The following is a 20,687-nucleotide window of genomic DNA, read 5'->3' as shown; positions in this document are numbered from 1 at the left end:
ATTTTTTGGGGGGCACATGGCTTGGGCGCCTGGGCAGCAGGAGGCTGCCACAGGGAGATGTGGAGAGAAGGCTATCGGATTACGGGAGCCATTGGCGAGTAGAGGGAGGGAAGTTGTTGTCGCACGGCATGAGAGACTGAAGTGTGTTACCAGTCCGGTCCGGCCCGTTCCTGATCCCCAGTTAAGGCCAGTGGTGTGTGTTCCCGGTGCACGGACCGGCCTGTTCCTGCTCCAAGCACGTATCCTCACGGGGTGCGTCACCAGCCCAGCCCGGCCTGTTCCTTCAGAGCCGTCCGCCAGACCGGAGCCGCTAGAGCCTTCCGCCAGACAGAATCATACACCTGCTATGGAATCAGCAGGAGCCGACGCAGCCTATGCTGGACTGGAGGCTCGGGTTCGTGACCGGCAGGAGCGGCTCATGCGGATGGGAGCCGCCCTGCTGGAGGTGATGACTGCAATCCGAGGCTGGGGTCCGCTCCACCGCTAGCCGCCCAGCCAGCACCATCAGCCAGCCATGAGCAGCCAGACCCGTCAGCCAGCCATGAGCAGCCAGATCCGTCAGCCAGCCATGAGCAGCCAGATCCGTCAGCCAGCCATGAGCAGCCAGATCCGTCAACCAGCCATGAGCAGCCAGATCCGTCAGCCAGCCATGAGCAGCCAGATCCGTCAGCCAGCCACGAGCAGCCAGATCCGTCAGCCAGCCATGAGCAGCCAGATCCGTCAGCCAGCCATGAGCAGCCAGATCCGACAGCCAGCCATGAGCAGCCAGACCCGTCAGCCAGCCATGAGCAGCCAGATCCGTCAGCCAGCCACGAGCAGCCAGATCCGTCAGCTAGCCATGAGCAGCCAGATCCGTCAGCCAGCCATGAGCAGCCAGATCCGTCAGCCAGCCATGAGCAGCCAGATCCGTCAGCCAGCCATGAGCAGCCAGATCCGTCAACCAGCCATGAGCAGCCAGATCCGTCAGCCAGCCATGAGCAGCCAGATCCGTCAGCCAGCCATGAGCAGCCAGATCCGTCAGCCAGCCATGAGCAGCCAGATCCGTCAGCCAGCCATGAGCAGCCAGACCCGTCAGCCAGCCATGAGCAGCCAGATCCGTCAGCCAGCCATGAGCAGCCAGATCCGTCCAGCTAGCCATGAGCAGCCAGATCCGTCAGCCAGCCATGAGCAGCCAGATCCGTCAGCCAGCCACGAGCAGCCAGATCCGTCAGCCAGCCACGAGCAGCCAGATCCGTTAGCCAGCCATGAGCCGTCCAGCCAGGATCCGCCAGAGCCGTCCAGCCAGGATCCGCCAGAGCCGTCCAGCCAGGATCCGCCAGAGCCGTCCAGCCAGGATCCGCCAGAGCCGTCCAGCCAGGATCCGCCAGAACCGTCCAGCCAGGATCCGCCAGAGCCGTCCAGCCAGGATCTGCCAGAGCCGTCCAGCCAGGATCCGTCAGCCAGCCATGAGCCGTCCAGCCAGGATCCGCCAGAGCCGTCCAGCCAGGATCCGCCAGAGCCGTCCAGCCAGGATCCGCCAGAGCCGTCCAGCCAGGATCCGCCAGAGCCGTCCAGCCAGGATCCGCCAGAGCCGTCCAGCCAGGATCTGCCAGAGCCGTCCAGCCAGGATCCGCCAGAGCCAGCCAGCCGGGATCCGCCAGAGCCGTCCAGCCGGGATCCGCCAGAGCCGTCCAGCCGGGATCCGCCAGAGCCGTCCAGCCGGGATCCGCCAGAGCCGTCCAGCCGGGATCCGCCAGAGCCGTCCAGCCGGGACCCGCCAGAGCCGTCCAGCCGGGACCCGCCAGAGCCGTCCAGCCGGGACCCGCCAGTGCCGTCCAGCCGGGACCCGCCAGAGCCGTCCAGCCGGGATCCGCCAGAGCCGTCCAGCCGGGATCCGCCAGAGCCGTCCAGCCGGGATCCGCCAGAGCCGTCCAGCCGGGATCCGCCAGAGCCGTCCAGCCGGGATCCGCCAGAGCCGTCCAGCCGGGATCCGCCAGAGCCGACCAGCCGGGATCCGCCAGAGCCGACCAGCCGGGAGCCACCAGAGCCGTCCAGCCAGTATCCGCCATTCAGCCTGGTACTGCCCCTTAGTCCGGTACTGCCCCTTAGTCCGGTACTGCCCCTTAGTCCGGTGCTGCCCCTTAGTCCGGTGCAGCGCCCTTAACCCAGTGGGGTTTAGTTGGGGGGGTGGTCATGTGGAGGAGGCTAGGGAAGCGGGTGGTGACTAAGGTGGGATGGGGACCACGACCAGGGGCAGAACCGCCACCGTGGACAGACGCCCACCCAGACCCTCCCCTAGACTGTATGCTGGTGCGCCCGGAGTTCGCACCTTTAGGGGGGGGTACTGTCACACTCTGGCTCCAGGACTGTGTGTTAGAGCCAGGGTGTATTTCATTTGGTGGTGTTGGGGTTGGGTGAGTTTCATTTGTTTGTGTTTAGTGGTGATTGGTCAATGACTCCCAATCGGAGGTAACGAGTGTCAGCTGTCGGCTCGTTATCTCTGATTGGGAGCCATATATATACTGTTGTGTTTCACTGTTTGTTTGTGGGTTTTTGTTCCATGTTTCGGTCAGTGTTACAGAGGACTTCACTATCGTCATTGGTTGTTTTTTCGTGGTTGCTTTATTTCATAAAGTCATTATGTTCACTCGCAACGCTGCGTATTGGTCCGCTTCCTCAGACGATCGTGACAGTGTGACTGTTTGAGGTTGTGGACAGGTGTCTTTTATACTGATAACAAGTTCAAACAGGTGCAATTAATACAGGTAACGAGTGGAGGACAGAGGAGCCTCTTAAAGAAGAAGTTACAGGTCTGTGAGAGCCAGAAATCTTGCTTGTTTGTAGGTGACCAAATACTTATTTTCCACCATAATTTGCAAATAAATTCATAAAAATCCTACAATGTGATTTTCTGGATTTTTTTCTTCTCAATTTGTCTGTCATAGTTGACGTGTACCTATGATGAAAATTACAGGCCTCTCTCATCTTTTTAAGTGTGAGAACTTGCACAATTGGTGGCTGACTAAATCCTTTTTTCCCCCACTGTATAATCACAGTTTTGACAGTACAACACGGAGCTACTCCCTCCACATGCGTCCTATCGGTACGCTCATGCGCCTCCTAAGTTATTCTAAAGACTGGGTGTGAATACTTTCTGAAGGCACTGTATCTAAACTCTTAGAAAAAATACACATAATGTACCTTCAGAGGTACACATAATGATCTCACATGGTACTGTTCAGTACCTTTTAGGGTACATGTGCAGATAAAGAGTATAGTGGTAAATATTTGCACAAACAATATTTTGAATATAAAGGTACAATAATCACTCTCACTCTCAAAAAAAGGGATACGGTGTGAAAATACATTTCCATTTCCCGGGTACAAAAGTATTTTTGTCCCGTCAATACCCTCAATACCTACCTAAAAGGAACTAACAGCTTTGTCACTGGGTTGGTACCCTAAAAAGGCACATTTGTACCATAACCATTATCATATTTCCAAGGTAGACTTTTTTAAATTGTTTTTAATATCTGTGCTTATGCTACACAAAGATCAATAGCATACATTTTCTAAACTAAACCAATCAGTTAGTTAGATTTTTTGCACCCGTTACTGAAATTGAGCATGATCGATCAGAAGGAGTAGAGAAACCTACCTTTTATAAAGTCCAACAGGCTTTACTTGCAATACCTGATGGTATTTGTATGAAGCTGGATATCATAACAAAGCCACAGCTACCTGATTTAACCCATAGCCCTTCAGTAGATGGGTTACATCAATCTGTCAGGATTCCAGCTCTGTTGTGACGCTCCATTTTTTTTGAGACGTGATGAAAGGATCAGCTTGGCTGGGTGAAGGTTTAGAATACATGTTAGATGAGAATTTACAGCATTGACTTTAGTCTGACCCTTTGGCTTTGAGAAAAAGCCATTTGCTGCAGTGTTGGAGGGAATGGGCTTTAAAATGTGTCCAATCTGTCCTAATAGGACCCTATAAAACACCTACGGAATCATGGAATCCAGATATTTTAAAACGGAATTCTACAATATTCAAAAATGTATTGAACTTGGGAATCAACTAAATGTATTGAAAATGAATTAATTTGCCCAAGTTTAACAGAAGAGATGAATAGAATGCATCAGTGATTTGTATTTCCTGCAACTTTCTGAAGAGGCAGGGAGAATGCCTCTGTGTATGTGCAGTGCGTGTGTCTACCACTTTGTGTAGCCTTTAGCGATGATGCTAATGAAAACAGTCTTCTGGTAGTTGTTGTAAAGGCTTCCACAAAAACCTTCTCAATTAAATGTTAACTGCAAAGTAGCCTATGCTTACCTGGCAGAATGATATCATGAATATTTTCATCAGCCCATTGGGTATTTGTTTTGCAAACTCTAACATCACATGCGCTATAAAAACCTACCTAAACAACAGCCTCTTGCTAGGTGCGCAATTGAATTACCTAAACAAAGGGGCTGAATACTTACACAACGTCTATTTTAGTTATGAATGTTTTATTTATAAAAATATAGATTATTGACAAAAAATGACAATTATATCTATTTGAATCCCGCTCTGTAACACACAATGTGAAGAAATCCAATGTCTGAATAGTTTTGCAAGGCACTGTAGAACATCCAATTTTATTGTAAAAAACAAACAAACTCGACAGCGGAAACGGAATTAGGCAAAAATAAGTGATTTTATACCCCCCACCCCCACATGGGCACAATAACTGTCCATGTCTGATCACACCCTTCTTGTTGGTGTAGAGGACATTATACAGTTTTAAAACGTATTTCCTGCAATTCTATACGTTTTGCCACTGGGTGAAGATATTATTTTGTTGCCATTTTGAAGCTAATTTCCTGCGATTCTACATATTTTGCAGTGTGTGTGTGTGTGTGTGTGTTCATGTGATATCTGAGTGACTCAAACATTACAACAAAATCTATGGTTGACCGCGCGCCTCCCCCGTCGACCACACGCCTTCCCCGGCCACCGCGCCCCTCCCCAGGTGACTACGCTCCACAGTTTGGGAACCACTGACCTACTCTACACTCCAGACAGTTCACTACTTCAGCTATTATTAGACAGACTGACAGGAAGTGCATCTGAAATGGCACCCTATTCACTATATAGTACTGGTCATAAGTAGTGTACTACATAGTGAATAGGGTGCCATTTCAGACCCAGTCAGGGACTTAGCTGTAATTCTTCTACCCATATTGTCCTGTGATGTACAGTAGGCTTACTTGTTGCCTGGTATATGGAAATACATCCTCTTTCCCTGGACAGATTGTGAGCGCCAGAGCCTGTTATTCAGACTAACACTGTTCTGAGGACTGCCCCTGGCCTGTTATTCAGACTAACAATGTTCTGAGGACTGCCCTGCCCCCTGGCCTGTTATTCAGACTAACACTGTTCTGAGGACTGCCCCGCCCCCTGGCCTGTTATTCAGACTAACACTGTTCTGAGAACTGCCCTGCCCCCTGGCCTGTGGGTGGATGTTGTTTTTAGTGATCAAGCACCGGTGTGGAGTGGCACCATGGCTGCATCCCAGACTCCTCCCTTCTCCCCATTGGTCCCTGGTACAAATAGAGAATAGTGCCACACCCTCTCCTCTCCTCTGTTCCAGCAGTGGTCTTCACCTGCTTCTGTTCTCATCAATGTGGTTTATGACAAACTCCCTGACTTGTTGTTTTCAGCTTGTTACTCTAGTTTATTCACACTGTTGTCCTTACTTTTCACTTGATCTTCCGCATCCCCCGTGTGTTCTCTCTGGAATAACAGAGCAGCAGGCCTCTGCCCTGTCATCCATCCATGGTGTCTCTGATTCAGTATGAGAGCTGAAATCTGTCACTCCATCAAAAAGGGCATCTCTCATTTGGCTCTTTGTCCAAATCTTCCAGAGAAGCCATGCAAGGCTGGGGATAACGTGTCCATGTTGTGTTTGTAGCAGCACAGTCAGAATTATTCTCTGAGTCCAGTGAAGACCAATAATCCTGATCATCAGGTGGTCCTGAAGATGATCAGGCATTACCAGGAGGAGGGTCAGGGCAGTCAGGTGGTTCAGAGTGTACTACTGGGCCTGGTTGTGGAGGACCGGCTAGAGATCACCAACTGTTTCCCCTTATCTCAACACACCGAGGACGACGCTGACTTTGATGAAGGTACATGGTCTAGAAAACCTCGTGTTTGTGCTTTGAATTGGTAACCTACTGCTCTTCTTAGTGTGTGTGTGCTCTGAATATTCAAGTGTTTCTCAGTATATCTCCTGTCTGTCAGGTCTGTGTGTCAGTCAGTACCTCATCAGAGAGCATTCCTCTGACCGGAGCCCCTGCTGCTTCACCTGACTGACAGCGTAGTCTGACTATAGGAAGGGAGAAGTCTCCAATTGTGGCTCTCACTAACAAGCTACTGTCCTGAATTCTGGGAAATACCAAAGCATGAAAGGTTGCTTAAGGTCGTTAGTATCGGGGTAAGGATGTATTGTAGGTAGTGAGTCAATTAAAGGTATGTCTGTAGTTGTGAATGTAGAACAGTGACCCTGAAATATCTGGTAGGGCTGTCTAAGGAGTAATGGTGTCACGATCGTCTACGAAATGAGTGGACCAAGGCGCAGCGTGCGATACGAACATGACTTTAATTGGTAAAGTACACGAAACAAAACAAAACACGATCGTAAAGTCCACAGTGACAACGACTGACAAGGAACAAAAACCCACAAACACAAGGTGAACACAGACAGTTTAAATATGGCTCCCAATCAGAGATAACGAGCCGACAGCTGACACTCGTTACCTCTGATTGGGAGTCACTCGATCAACCAAGAAAACACAACCAAAGACAACCAACCAAACCACAACAAAACGAACACACCCTGGCTCAAAATACAAAGTCCCGGAGCCAGAGCGTGACAGTACCCCCCCCTAAAGGCGCGGACTGCGACCACGCCTCAAAACCCCAAACAGGGGAGGGCTGGGTGGGCATTCCTCCTCGGAGGCGGCTCCGGCTCCGGGCTTGACCACCACCCTTCTTCAATCCCCCCGTAGCGCCCCCGGTCCGATCTGACCCAGCTGGTAGGATCTGGACTGACGACGCGCACCCCTGGCTTGGCGCGTGAGGCAGGAACGGACCGGACCTGGCCGACGATACGCACCCTAGGCTTGATGCGTGGATTCGGAACGGGCCTCACCAGGCTGACGACTCGCATCCCTGGCTTGGTGCGAGTAGCAGGAATGGGCTGGATCAGGCTGACGGCTCGCACCCTTGGCTTGGTGCGAGTAGCAGGGACGAGCTGAACCAGGCTGACGACTCGCACCCTTGGCTTGGTGCGAGTAGCAGGAACGGGCTGGACCAGGCCGACGACTCGTACCCCTGGCTTGGTGCGAGTAGCAGGAACGGGCTGAACCAGGCTGACGACTCGCACCCTTGGCTTGGTGCGAGTAGCAGGAACGGGCTGGACCAGGCTGACGACTCGCACCCTTGGCTTGGTGCGAGTAGCAGGAACAGGCTGGACCAGGCTGGCGACGCACACCGTAGGCTCTGTGCGTGGAGCAGGAACAGGCTGGACCAGGCTGACGACTCGCACCCTTGGCTTGGTGCGAGTAGCAGGAACAGGCCGGGCTGGCGACGCACACCGTAGGCTCTGTGCGTGGAGCAGGACCAGGCCGGGCTGGGCTGGCGACGCACACCGTAGGCCTTGTGCGTGGAGCAGGAACAGGCCGGGCTGGGCTGGCGACGCACACCGTAGGCTTTGGGCGTAGAGCAGGGACAGGCCGGGCTGGGCTGGCAACGCACACCGTAGGCTTTGTGCGTAGAGCAGGAACAGGCCGGGCTGGGCTGGCGACGCACACCGTAGGCTTTGTGCGTAGAGCAGGGACAGGCCGGGCTGGGCTGGCAACGCACCCCGTAGGCTTGGTGCGTGGAGCAGGGATAGGCCGGGCTGGGCTGGCGACGCGCACCATTAACTTAGTGCGTGGAGCAGGGACAGGCCTCACCGGACTGTGGAGACGGATAGGAGACCTGGAATGAAGAGCGGCCACAACCCGTCCCGGCTGAATGCCTACCTTCACACACTCTGTGTGAGGCATCCGCACAGGACGTACAGGGCTGTGTACCCGTACTGCGACATGACAGCACGTGATACTGGAGCAGGATATCCGGGGACCGCGGAGAGGCACAGGAGACCACGAGCGTTGAGCCGGCACACTCCGTCCTGGCTGCATACCCCCTTCGCACGACACGTGCGGGGTGCTCGCACAGGACGTACAGGACTGTGCCGGACCACTCGTGGCACCGTACGCTGCTCCGCATACCGCGGAACCTGCCCCGTCCCATGCTGCCATGCCTGAGTACGGGAAGTTGGTTCCGCTCTCCATCCCGGCCTCGCCAACCTGCCTTCTGGCCCCCAAACCCCGGTGGCCTCCTCTCCAAATTGCCCTGTGGCAGCCTCCTGCTGCCCAGCCGCCCAAGCCATGTGCCCCCCAAAAAATTTATTGGGGTTGCCTCTCGTCCTTCCGACGATGGCCCTGCTGACGCCGTTGCTCCTCTCTCGCCAGGGCCTTGATCCTACCCCAAGGTCCCTTGCCCCGAGCATGTCCTCCCAGGACCACGATTTGCCCACCTGGGCCATCGCCAGCCTCTCTATCTCCTTACCCGGCGCTTCCTCCCATGTCCAGTCTCCTTGCTCCTGGACACGCTGCTTGGTCCTTTTATGGTGGGTTTTTCTGTCACGATCGTCTACGAAATGAGTGGACCAAGGCGCAGCGTGCGATACGAACATGACTTTAATTGGTAAAGTACACGAAACAAAACAAAACACGATCGTAAAGTCCACAGTGACAACGACTGACAAGGAACAAAAACCCACAAACACAAGGTGAACACAGACAGTTTAAATATGGCTCCCAATCAGAGATAACGAGCCGACAGCTGACACTCGTTACCTCTGATTGGGAGTCACTCGATCAACCAAGAAAACACAACCAAAGACAACCAACCAAACCACAACAAAACGAACACACCCTGGCTCAAAATACAAAGTCCCGGAGCCAGAGCGTGACAAATGGCTGTGTGGTAGTGACTACTAGTGAGTGTATAGCAGTGATCCAGAGGTATCTGGTAGGATTTGGTCTCTGCCACTCCTCTTAGTTAATAAGGCCCCTATGGAGTTCCCCTGCAGCAGACCCCGGGAAGCCCTGTGTCAATATTCTGATATCGTCTTAGCTAAATATGCTTCCACTAAGACATACTGGTACACTACAGACCAAATAGTTTGACATACTATTAAGGTGTTTTCATACTTGGTCCTTTCAGACAATTTTTGTGAACTCAGTGCGGTTCGCTTATTTTTTGTGTGCAGTGTGAACACTCCAAAGGAACTCCGACCCCTCAAAAGAGCCCCCAAAGCAAACTGAACTGAAACCATCTCGAGAGGTGGTCTGAGTTCGGTTTGCTTGAATTCCGTGATCCGGTTCCCTTTTTTAGGGCAATGTGAACACAAAACCCCAGGTTTGCTTGTCGTTATTCCCGCACCACACACTAGACTACTGCAACACCGTTTCCCCTGCCATAACCCCTCACACTAGACTACTGCCATAACCTCTCACACTAGACTACTGCAACACTGTTTCCCCTGACATAACCCCTCACACTAGACTACTGCAACACCGTTTCCCCTGCCATAACCCCTCACACTAGACTACTGCAACACTGTTTCCCCTGCCATATCCCCTCACACTAGACTACAGCAACACTGTTTCCCCTGACATAACCCCTCACACTAGACTACTGCAACACTGTTTCCCCTGCCATTACCCCTCACACTAGACTACTGCAACACTGTTTCCCCTGACATAACCCCTCACACTAGACTACTGCCATAACCCCTCACATTAGACTACTGCAACACCGTTTCCCCAGACATAACCCCTCACACTAGACAAACGCCATAACACCTCACACTAGACTACTGCAACACTGTTTCCCCTGCCATAACCCCTCACACTAGACTACTGCAACACCGTTTCCCCAGACATAACCCCTCACACTAGACAAACGCCATAACACCTCACACTAGACTACCGCAACACTGTTTCCCATGCCACAACCCCTCACACTAGACTTCTGCAACACTGTTTCCCCTGACATAACCCCTCACAGTAGACTACTGCAACACTGTTTCCCCTGCCATAACAACTCACACTAGACTACTGCAACACTGTTTTCCCTGACATAACCCCTCACACTTGACTACTGCAACATTGTTTCCCCTGACATAACCCCTCACACTAAACTAATGCAACACTGTTTCCCCTAACATCACCCCTCACACTAGACTATTGCAACACTGTTTCCCTTGACATAACCCCTCACACTAGACTACTGCAACACTGTGTCCCCTGCCATAACCCCTCACAATAGACTACTGCAACACCGTTTCCCCAGACATAACCCCTCACACTAGACAACTGCCATAACACCTCACACTAGACTACTGCAACACTGTTTCCCCTGCCATAACCCCTCACACTAGACACACTAGACTACCGCAAAACTGTTTCCCATGCCACAACCCCTCACGCTAGACTACTGCAACACTATTTCCCCTGTCATAACCGCTCACACTAGACTACTGCAACACTGTTTCCCCTGACATAACCCCTCACAGTAGACTACTGCAACACTGTTTCCCCTGCCATAACCCCTCACACTAGACTACTGCAACACTGTTTCCCCTGCCATAACCCCTCACACTAGACTACTGCAACACTGTTTCCCCTGACATAACCCCTCACACTAGACTACTGCCATAACCCCTCACATTAGACTACTGCAACACCGTTTCCCCAGACATAACCCCTCACACTAGACAACTTCCATAACACCTCACACTAGACTACTGCAACACTGTTTCCCCTGCCATAACAACTCACACTAGACTACTGCAACACTGTTTTCCCTGACATAACCCCTCACACTTGACTACTGCAACATGGTTTCCCCTGACATAACCCCTCACACTAAACTAATGCAACACTGTTTCCCCTGTCATAACCCCTCACACTAGACTACTGCAACACTGTTTCCCCTGCCATAAGCCCTCACACTAGACTACTGCAACACCGTTTCCCCAGACATAACCCCTCACACTAGACAACTGCTATAACACTTCACACTAGACTATTGCCATAACCCCTCACACTAGACTACTGCCATAACCCCTCACACTAGACTACTGCAACACCGTTTCCCCTGACATAACCCCTCACAGTAGACTACTGCAAAACTGTTTCCCCTGCCATAACCCCTCACACTAGACTACTGCAACACTGTTTCCCTGACATAACCCCCTCACACTAGACTACTGCCATAACCCCTCACACTAGACTACTGCAACACCGTTTCCCCATACATAACCCCTCACACTAGACTACTGCAACAATGTTTCCCCTGCCATAACCCCTCACACTAGACTACTGCAAAACTGTTTCCCCTGACATAAACCCTCACATTAGACTCCTGCATCACTGTTTCCCCTGACATAACCCCTCACACTAGACTACTGCAACACTGTTTCACCTGACATAACCCCTCACACTAGACTACTGCAACACTATTTCCCCTGCCATAACCCCTCACACTAGACTACTGCAACACTGTTTTCACTGACATAACCCCTCACACTTGACTACTGCAACATTGTTTCCCCTGACATAACCCCTCACACTAAACTAATGCAACACTGTTTCCCCTGCCATAACCCCTCACACTAGACTACAGCAACACGGTTTCCCCTGTCATAACCCCTCACACTAGACTACTGCAACACTGTTTCCCCTGACATAACCCCTCACATTAGACTCCTGCATCACTGTTTCCCTTGACATAACCCCTCACACTAGACTACTGCAACACTGTTTCCCCTGACATAACCCCTCACACTAGACTACTGCCATAACCACTCACACTAGACTACTGCAACACCGTTTCCCCAGACATAACCCCTCACACTAGACTACTGCCATAACCCCTCACACTAGACTACTGCAACACTGTTTCCCCTGCCATAACCCCTCACACTAGACTACTGCCATAACCTTTCACACTAGACTACTGCTACACTGTATCCCCTGACATAACCCCTCACACTAGACTACTGCAAAACCGTTTCCCCTGACATAACCCCTCACAGTAGACTACTGCAACACTGTTTCCCCTGCCATAACCCCTCACACTAGACTACTGCAACACTGTTTCCCCTGACATAACCCCTCACACTAGACTACTGCCATAACCCCTCACACTAGACTACTGCAACACCGTTTCCCCAGACATAACCCCTCACACTAGACTACTGCAACAATATTTCCCCTGCCATAACCCCTCACACTAGACTACTTCAATACTGTTTCCCCTGCCATAACCCCTCACACTAGACTACTGCAACATTGTTTTCCCTGCCATTTCCCCTCACACTAGACTACTGCCATAACCCCTCACACTAGATTACTGCAACACTGTTTCCACTGCCATAACCCCTCAAACTACACTACTGGAACACTGTTTCCCCTGACATAACCCCTCACACTAGACTATTGCAACACTGTTTCCCCTGCCATATCCCCTCACACTAGACTACATCAACACTGTTTCCCCTGACATAACCCCTCACACTAGACTACTGCACTACTGTTTCCCCTGACATAACCCCTCACACTAGACTACTGCAACACTGTTTCCCCTGCCATAACCCCTCACACTAGACTACAGCAACACTGTTACCCCTGTCATAACCCCTCACACTAGACTACTGCATTACTGTTTCCCCTGACATAACCCCTCACACTACACTACTGCAACACTGTTTCCCCTGACATAACCCCTCACACTAGACTACTGCAAAATTGTTTCCCCTGCCATAACCCCTCACACTAGACTACTGCAAAATTGTTTCCCCTGCCATAACCCTTCACACTAGACTACTGGAACACCGTTTCCCCTGACATAACCTCTCACACTAGACTACTGCAACACTGTTTCCCTTGACATAACCCCTCACACTAGACTACTGCAACACTGTTTCCCCTGCCATAACCCCTCACACTAGACTACTGCCATAACCCCTCACACTAGACTACTGCCATAACCCCACACTAGACTACTGCAACACTGTTTCCCCTGCCATAACCCCTCACACTAGACTACTGCCATAACCCTTCACACTAGACTACTGTTACACTGTTTCCCCTGACATAACCCCTCACACTAGACTACTGCATTACTGTTTCCCGTGACATAAACTATCACACTAGACTACTGCAACATTGTTTCCCCTGACATAACCCCTCACACTAGACTACTGCAACACTGTTTCCCCTGCCATAACCCCTCACACTAGACTACTGCCATAACCCCTCACAATAGACTACTGCAACACCGTTTCCCCTGACATAAGCCCTCACAGTAGACTACTGCAAAACTGTTTCCCCTGCCATAACCCCTCACACTAGACTACTGCAACACTGTTTCCCCTGACATAACCCCTCACACTAGACTACTGCCATAACCTCTCAAACTAGACTACTGCAACACCGTTTCCCCAGACATAACCCCTCACACTAGACTACTGCAACAATGATTCCCCTGCCATAACCCCTCACACTAGACTACTGCAAAACTGTTTCCCCTGACATAACCCCTCACATTAGACTCCTGCATCACTGTTTCCCCTGACATAACCCCTCACACTAGACTACTGCAACACTGTTTCCCCTGACATAACCCCTCACACTAAACTAATGCAACACTGTTTCCCCTGCCATAACCTCTCACACTAGACTACAGAAACACGGTTTCCCCTGTCATAACCCCTCACACTAGACTACTGCAACACTGTTTCCCCTTAAATAACCCCTCACACTAGACTACTGCAACACTGTTTCCCCTGACATAACCCCTCACACTAGACTCCTGCAACACTGTTTCCCCTGACATAACCCCTCACACTAGACTACTGCCATAACCCCTCACACTAGACTACTGCAACACCGTTTCCCCAGACATAACCCCTCACACTAGACTACTGCCATAACCCCTCACACTAGACTACTGCAACACCGTTTCCCCTGACATAACCCCTCACATTAGACTATTGCAACAATGTTTCCCCTGCCATAACCCCTCACACTAGACTACTGCAACACTGTTTTCCCTGACATAACCCATCACACTTGACTACTGCAACATTGTTTCCCCTGACATAACCCCTCACACTAAACTAATTCAACACTGTTTCCCCTGCCATAACCCCTCACGCTAGACTACAGCAACACGGTTTCCCCTGTCATAACCCCTCACACTAGACTACTTCAACACTGTTTCCCCTGACATAACCCCTCACACTAGACTACTGCAACACTGTTTCCCCTGCCATAACCCCTCACACTAGACTACTGCAACACTGTTTCCCCTGACATAACCCCTCACACTAGACTACTGCCATAACCCCTCACACTAGACTACTGCAACACCGTTTCCCCAGACATAACCCCTCACACTAGACTACTGCCATAACCCCTCACACTAGACTACTGCAACACTGTTTCCCCTGCCATAACCCCTAACACTAGACACACTAGACTACCGCAACACTGTTTCCCATGCCACAACCCCTCACACTAGACTACTGAAGCACTGTTTCCCCTGCCATAACCCTTCACACTAGACTACAGCAACACTGTCATAACCCCTCAATAGACTACTGCCACATAACCTCTCATCGTAGACTACTGCAACACTGTTTCCCTGCCATAACCCCTCACATAGACTACTGCAACACTGTTTCCCCTGCCATAACCCCTCACACTAGACTACTGCAACACTGTTTCCCCTGCCATAACCCCTAGGACTACACTAGACTACCGCAACACTGTTTCCCATGCCACAACCCCTCACACTAGACTACTGAAGCACTGTTTCCCCTGCCATAACCCTTCACACTAGACTACAGCAACACGGTTTCCCCTGTCATAACCCCTCATACTAGACTACTGCAACACTGTTTCCCCTGACATAACCTCTCACAGTAGACTACTGCAACACTGTTTCCCCTGCCATAACCCCTCACACTAGACTACTGCAACACTGTTTCCCCTGACATAACCCCTCACACTAGACTACTGCCATAACCCCTCACACTAGACCACTGCAACACCGTTTCCCCAGACATAACCCCTCACACTAAACTAATGCAACACTGTTTCCCCTGCCATAACCCCTCACACTAGACTACTGCAAAACTCTTTCCCCTGCCATAACCCCTCACACTAGACTACTGCAAAACTGTTTCCCCTGACATAACCCCTCACATTAGACTCCTGCATCACTGTTTCCCCTGACATAACCCCTCACACTAGACTACTGCAACACTGTTTCACCTGACATAACCCCTCACCTTAGACTACTGCAACACTGTTTCCCCTGCCATAACCCCTCACACTAGACTACTGCAACACTGTTTCCCCTGACATAACCCCTCACACTTGACTACTGCAACACTGTTTCCCCTGACATAACCCCTCACACTAAACTACTGCAACACTGTTTCCCCTGCCATAACCCCTCACACAAGACTACTGGAACACTGTTTCCCCTGACATAACCTCTCACACTAGACTACTGCAACACTGTTTCCCCTGACATAACCCCTCACACTAGACTACTGCAACACTGTTTCCCCTGCCATAACCCCTCACACTAGACTACTGCCATAACCCCTCACACTAGATTACTGCCATAACCCCTCACACTAGACTACTGCAAAACTGTTTCCCCTGCCATAACCCCTCACACTGGACTTCTGCAACACCGTTTCCCCAGACATAACCCCTCACACTAGACTACTGCAACACTGTTTCCCCGGACATAACCCCTCACACTAGACTACTGCAACACTGTTTCACCTGACATAACCCCTCACACTAGACTACTGCAACACTATTTCCCCTGCCATAACCCCTCACACTAGACTACTGCAACACTGTTTTCCCTGACATAACCCCTCACACTTGACTACTGCAACATTGTTTCCCCTGACATAACCCCTCAAACTAAACTAATGCAACACTGTTTCCCCTGCCATAACCCCTCACACTAGACTACAGCAACACGGTTTCCCCTGTCATAACCCCTCACACTAGACTACTGCAACACTGTTTCCCCTGACATAACCCCTCACAATAGACTCCTGCATCACTGTTTCCCTTGACATAACCCCTCACACTAGACTACTGCAACACTGTTTCCCCTGACATAACCCCTCACACTAGACTACTGCCATAACCCCTCACACTAGACTACTGCAACACCGTTTCCCCAGACATAACCCCTCACACTAGACTACTGCAACAATGTTTCCCTGCCATAACCCCTCACACTAGACTACTTCAAAACTGTTTCCCCTGACATAACCCCTCACACTAGACTACTGCAAAACTGTTTCCCCTGACATAACCCCTCACATTAGACTCCTGCATCACTGTTTCCCCTGACATAACCCCTCACACTAGACTACTGCAACACTGTTTCACCTGACATAACCCCTCACCTTAGACTACTGCAACACTGTTTCCCCTGCCATAACCCCTCACACTAGACTACTGCAACACTGTTTCCCCTGACATAACCCCTCACACTTGACTACTGCAACACTGTTTCCCCTGACATAACCCCTCACACTAAACTACTGCAACACTGTTTCCCCTGCCATAACCCCTCACACAAGACTACTGGAACACTGTTTCCCCTGACATAACCTCTCACACTAGACTACTGCAACACTGTTTCCCCTGACATAACCCCTCACACTAGACTACTGCAACACTGTTTCCCCTGCCATAACCCCTCACACTAGACTACTGCCATAACCCCTCACACTAGATTACTGCCATAACCCCTCACACTAGACTACTGCAAAACTGTTTCCCCTGCCATAACCCCTCACACTGGACTTCTGCAACACTGTTTCCCCTGACATAACCCCTCACACTAGACTACTGCATTACTGTTTCCCGTGACATAACCTATCACACTAGACTACTGCAATATTGTTTCCCCTGACATAACCCCTCACACTAGACTACTGCAACACTGTTTCCCCTGCAATAACCCCTCACACTAGACTACTGCCATAACCCCTCACAATAGACTACTGCAACACCGTTTCCCCTGACATAAGCCCTCACAGTAGACTACTGCAAAACTGTTTCCCCTGCCATAACCCCTCACACTAGACTACTGCAACACTGTTTCCCCTGACATAACCCCTCACACTAGACTACTGCCATAACCTCTCAAACTAGACTACTGCAACACCGTTTCCCCAGACATAACCCCTCACACTAGACTACTGCAACAATGATTCCCCTGCCATAACCCCTCACACTAGACTACTGCAAAACTGTTTCCCCTGACATAACCCCTCACATTAGACTCCTGCATCACTGTTTCCCCTGACATAACCCCTCACACTAGACTACTGCAACACTGTTTCCCCTGACATAACCCCTCACACTAAACTAATGCAACACTGTTTCCCCTGCCATAACCCCTCACACTAGACTACAGAAACACGGTTTCCCCTGTCATAACCCCTCACACTAGACTACTGCAACACTGTTTCCCCTTACATAACCCCTCTCACTAGACTACTGCAACACTGTTTCCCCTGCCATAACCCCTCACACTAGACTACTGCAACACTGTTTCCCCTGACATAACCCCTCACACTAGACTACTGCCATAACCCCTCACACTAGACTACTGCAACACCGTTTCCCCAGACATAACCCCTCACACTAGACTACTGCCATAACCCCTCACACTAGACTACTGCAACACCGTTTCCCCTGACATAACCCCTCACATTAGACTATTGCAACAATGTTTCCCCTGCCATAACCCCTCACACTAGACTACTGCAACACTGTTTTCCCTGACATAACCCATCACACTTGACTACTGCAACATTGTTTCCCCTGACATAACCCCTCACACTAAACTAATTCAACACTGTTTCCCCTGCCATAACCCCTCACGCTAGACTACAGCAACACGGTTTCCCCTGTCATAACCCCTCACACTAGACTACTGCAACACTGTTTCCCCTGACATAACCCCTCACACTAGACTACTGCAACACTGTTTCCACCTGCCATAACCCTCACACTAGACTACTGCAACACTGTTTCCCCTGACATAACCCCTCACACTAGACTACTGCCATAACCCCTCACACTAGACTACTGCAACACCGTTTCCCCAGACATACCCCTCACACTAGACTACTGCCATAACCCCTCACACTAGACTACTGCAACACTGTTTCCCCTGCCATAACCCCTAACACTAGACACAATAGACTACGCAACACTGTTTCCCCTGCCACAACCCTCACACTAGACTACTGAAACACTGTTTCCCCTGCCATAACCCCTCACACTAGACTACAGCAACACGGTTTCCCCTGCCATAACCCCTCACACTAGACTACTGCAACACTGTTTCCCCTGACATAACCCCTCACAGTAGACTACTGCAACACTGTTTCCCCTGCCATAACCCCTCACACTAGACTACTGCAACACTGTTTCCCCTGACATAACCCCTCACACTAGACTACTGCCATAACCCCTCACACTAGACCACTGCAACACCGTTTCCCCAGACATAACCCCTCACACTAGACTACTGCAACACTGTTTCCCCTGACATAACCCCTCACACTAGACTACTGCAACACTGTTTCACCTGACATAACCCCTCACCTTAGACTACTGCAACACTGTTTCCCCTGCCATAACCCCTCACACTAGACTACTGCAACACTGTTTCCCCTGACATAACCCCTCACTCTTGACTACTGCAACACTGTTTCCCCTGACATAACTCCTCACACTAAACTACTGCAACACTGTTTCCCCTGCCATAACCCCTCACACAAGACTACTGCAACACTGTTTCCCCTGACATAACCTCTCACACTAGACTACTGCAACACTGTTTCCCCTGACATAACCCCTCACACTAGACTACTGCAACACTGTTTCCCCTGCCATAACCCCTCACACTAGACTACTGCCATAACCCCTCACACTAGATTACTTCCATAACCTGTCACACTAGACTACTGCAAAACTGTTTCCCCTGCCATAACCCCTCACACTGTACTTCTGCAACACCGTTTCCCCAGATATAACCCCTCACACTAGACTACTGCAAAACTGTTTCCCCGGACATAACCCCTCACACTAGACTACTGCAACACTGTTTCACCTGACATAACCCCTCACACTAGACTACTGCAACACTATTTCCCCTGCCATAACACCTCACACTAGACTACTGCAACACTGTTTTCCCTGACATAACCCCTCACACTTGACTACTGCAACATTGTTTCCCCTGACATAACCCCTCAAACTAAACTAATGCAACACTGTTTCCCCTGCCATAACCCCTCACACTAGACTACAGCAACACGGTTTCCCCTGTCATAACCCCTCACACTAGACTACTGCAACACTGTTTCCCCTGACATAACCCCTCACAATAGACTCCTGCATCACTGTTTCCCTTGACATAACCCCTCACACTAGACTACTGCAACACTGTTTCCCCTGACATAACCCCTCACACTAGACTACTGCCATAACCCCTCACACTAGACTACTGCAACACCGTTTCCCCAGACATAACCCCTCACACTAGACTACTGCAACAATGTTTCCCTGCCATAACGCCTCACACTAGACTACTTCAAAACTGTTTCCCCTGACATAACCCCTCACACTAGACTACTGCAAAACTGTTTCCCCTGACATAACCCCTCACATTAGACTCCTGCATCACTGTTTCACCTGACATAACCCCTCACCTTAGACTACTGCAACACTGTTTCCCCTGCCATAACCCCTCACACTAGACTACTGCAACACTGTTTCCCCTGACATAACCCCTCACACTTGACTACTGCAACACTGTTTCCCCTGACATAACCCCTCACACTAAACTACTGCAACACTGTTTCCCCTGCCATAACCCCTCACACAAGACTACTGGAACACTGTTTCCCCTGACATAACCTCTCACACTAGACTACTGCAACACTGTTTCCCCTGACATATCCCCTCACACTAGACTACTGCAAAACTGTTTCCCCTGCCATAACACCTCACACTAGACTACTGCCATAACTCCTCACACTAGATTACTGCCATAACCCCTCACACTAGACTACTGCAAAACTGTTTCCCCTGCCATAACCCCTCACACTGGACTTCTGCAACATCGTTTCCCCAGACATAACCCCTCACACTAGACTACTGCAACACTGTTTCCCCGGACATAACCCCTCACACTAGACTACTGCAACACTGTTTCCCCTGACATAACCCCTCACAATAGACTCCTGCATCACTGTTTCCCTTGACATAACCCCTCACACTAGACTACTGCAACACTGTTTCCCTGACATAACTCCTCACACTAGACTACTGCAACACCGTTTCCCCAGACATAACCCCTCACACTAGACTACTGCAACAATGTTTCCCTGCCATAACGCCTCACACTAGACTACTTCAAAACTGTTTCCCCTGACATAACCCCTCACACTAGACTACTGCAAAACTGTTTCCCCTGAC

This window comes from Coregonus clupeaformis, chromosome 17 (assembly GCF_020615455.1).
Source record: "Coregonus clupeaformis isolate EN_2021a chromosome 17, ASM2061545v1, whole genome shotgun sequence".
NCBI lineage: Eukaryota > Metazoa > Chordata > Actinopteri > Salmoniformes > Salmonidae > Coregonus > Coregonus clupeaformis.
The sequence above is the reverse complement of the archived record's forward strand: the minus strand, read 5'-3'. Positions refer to the sequence as shown.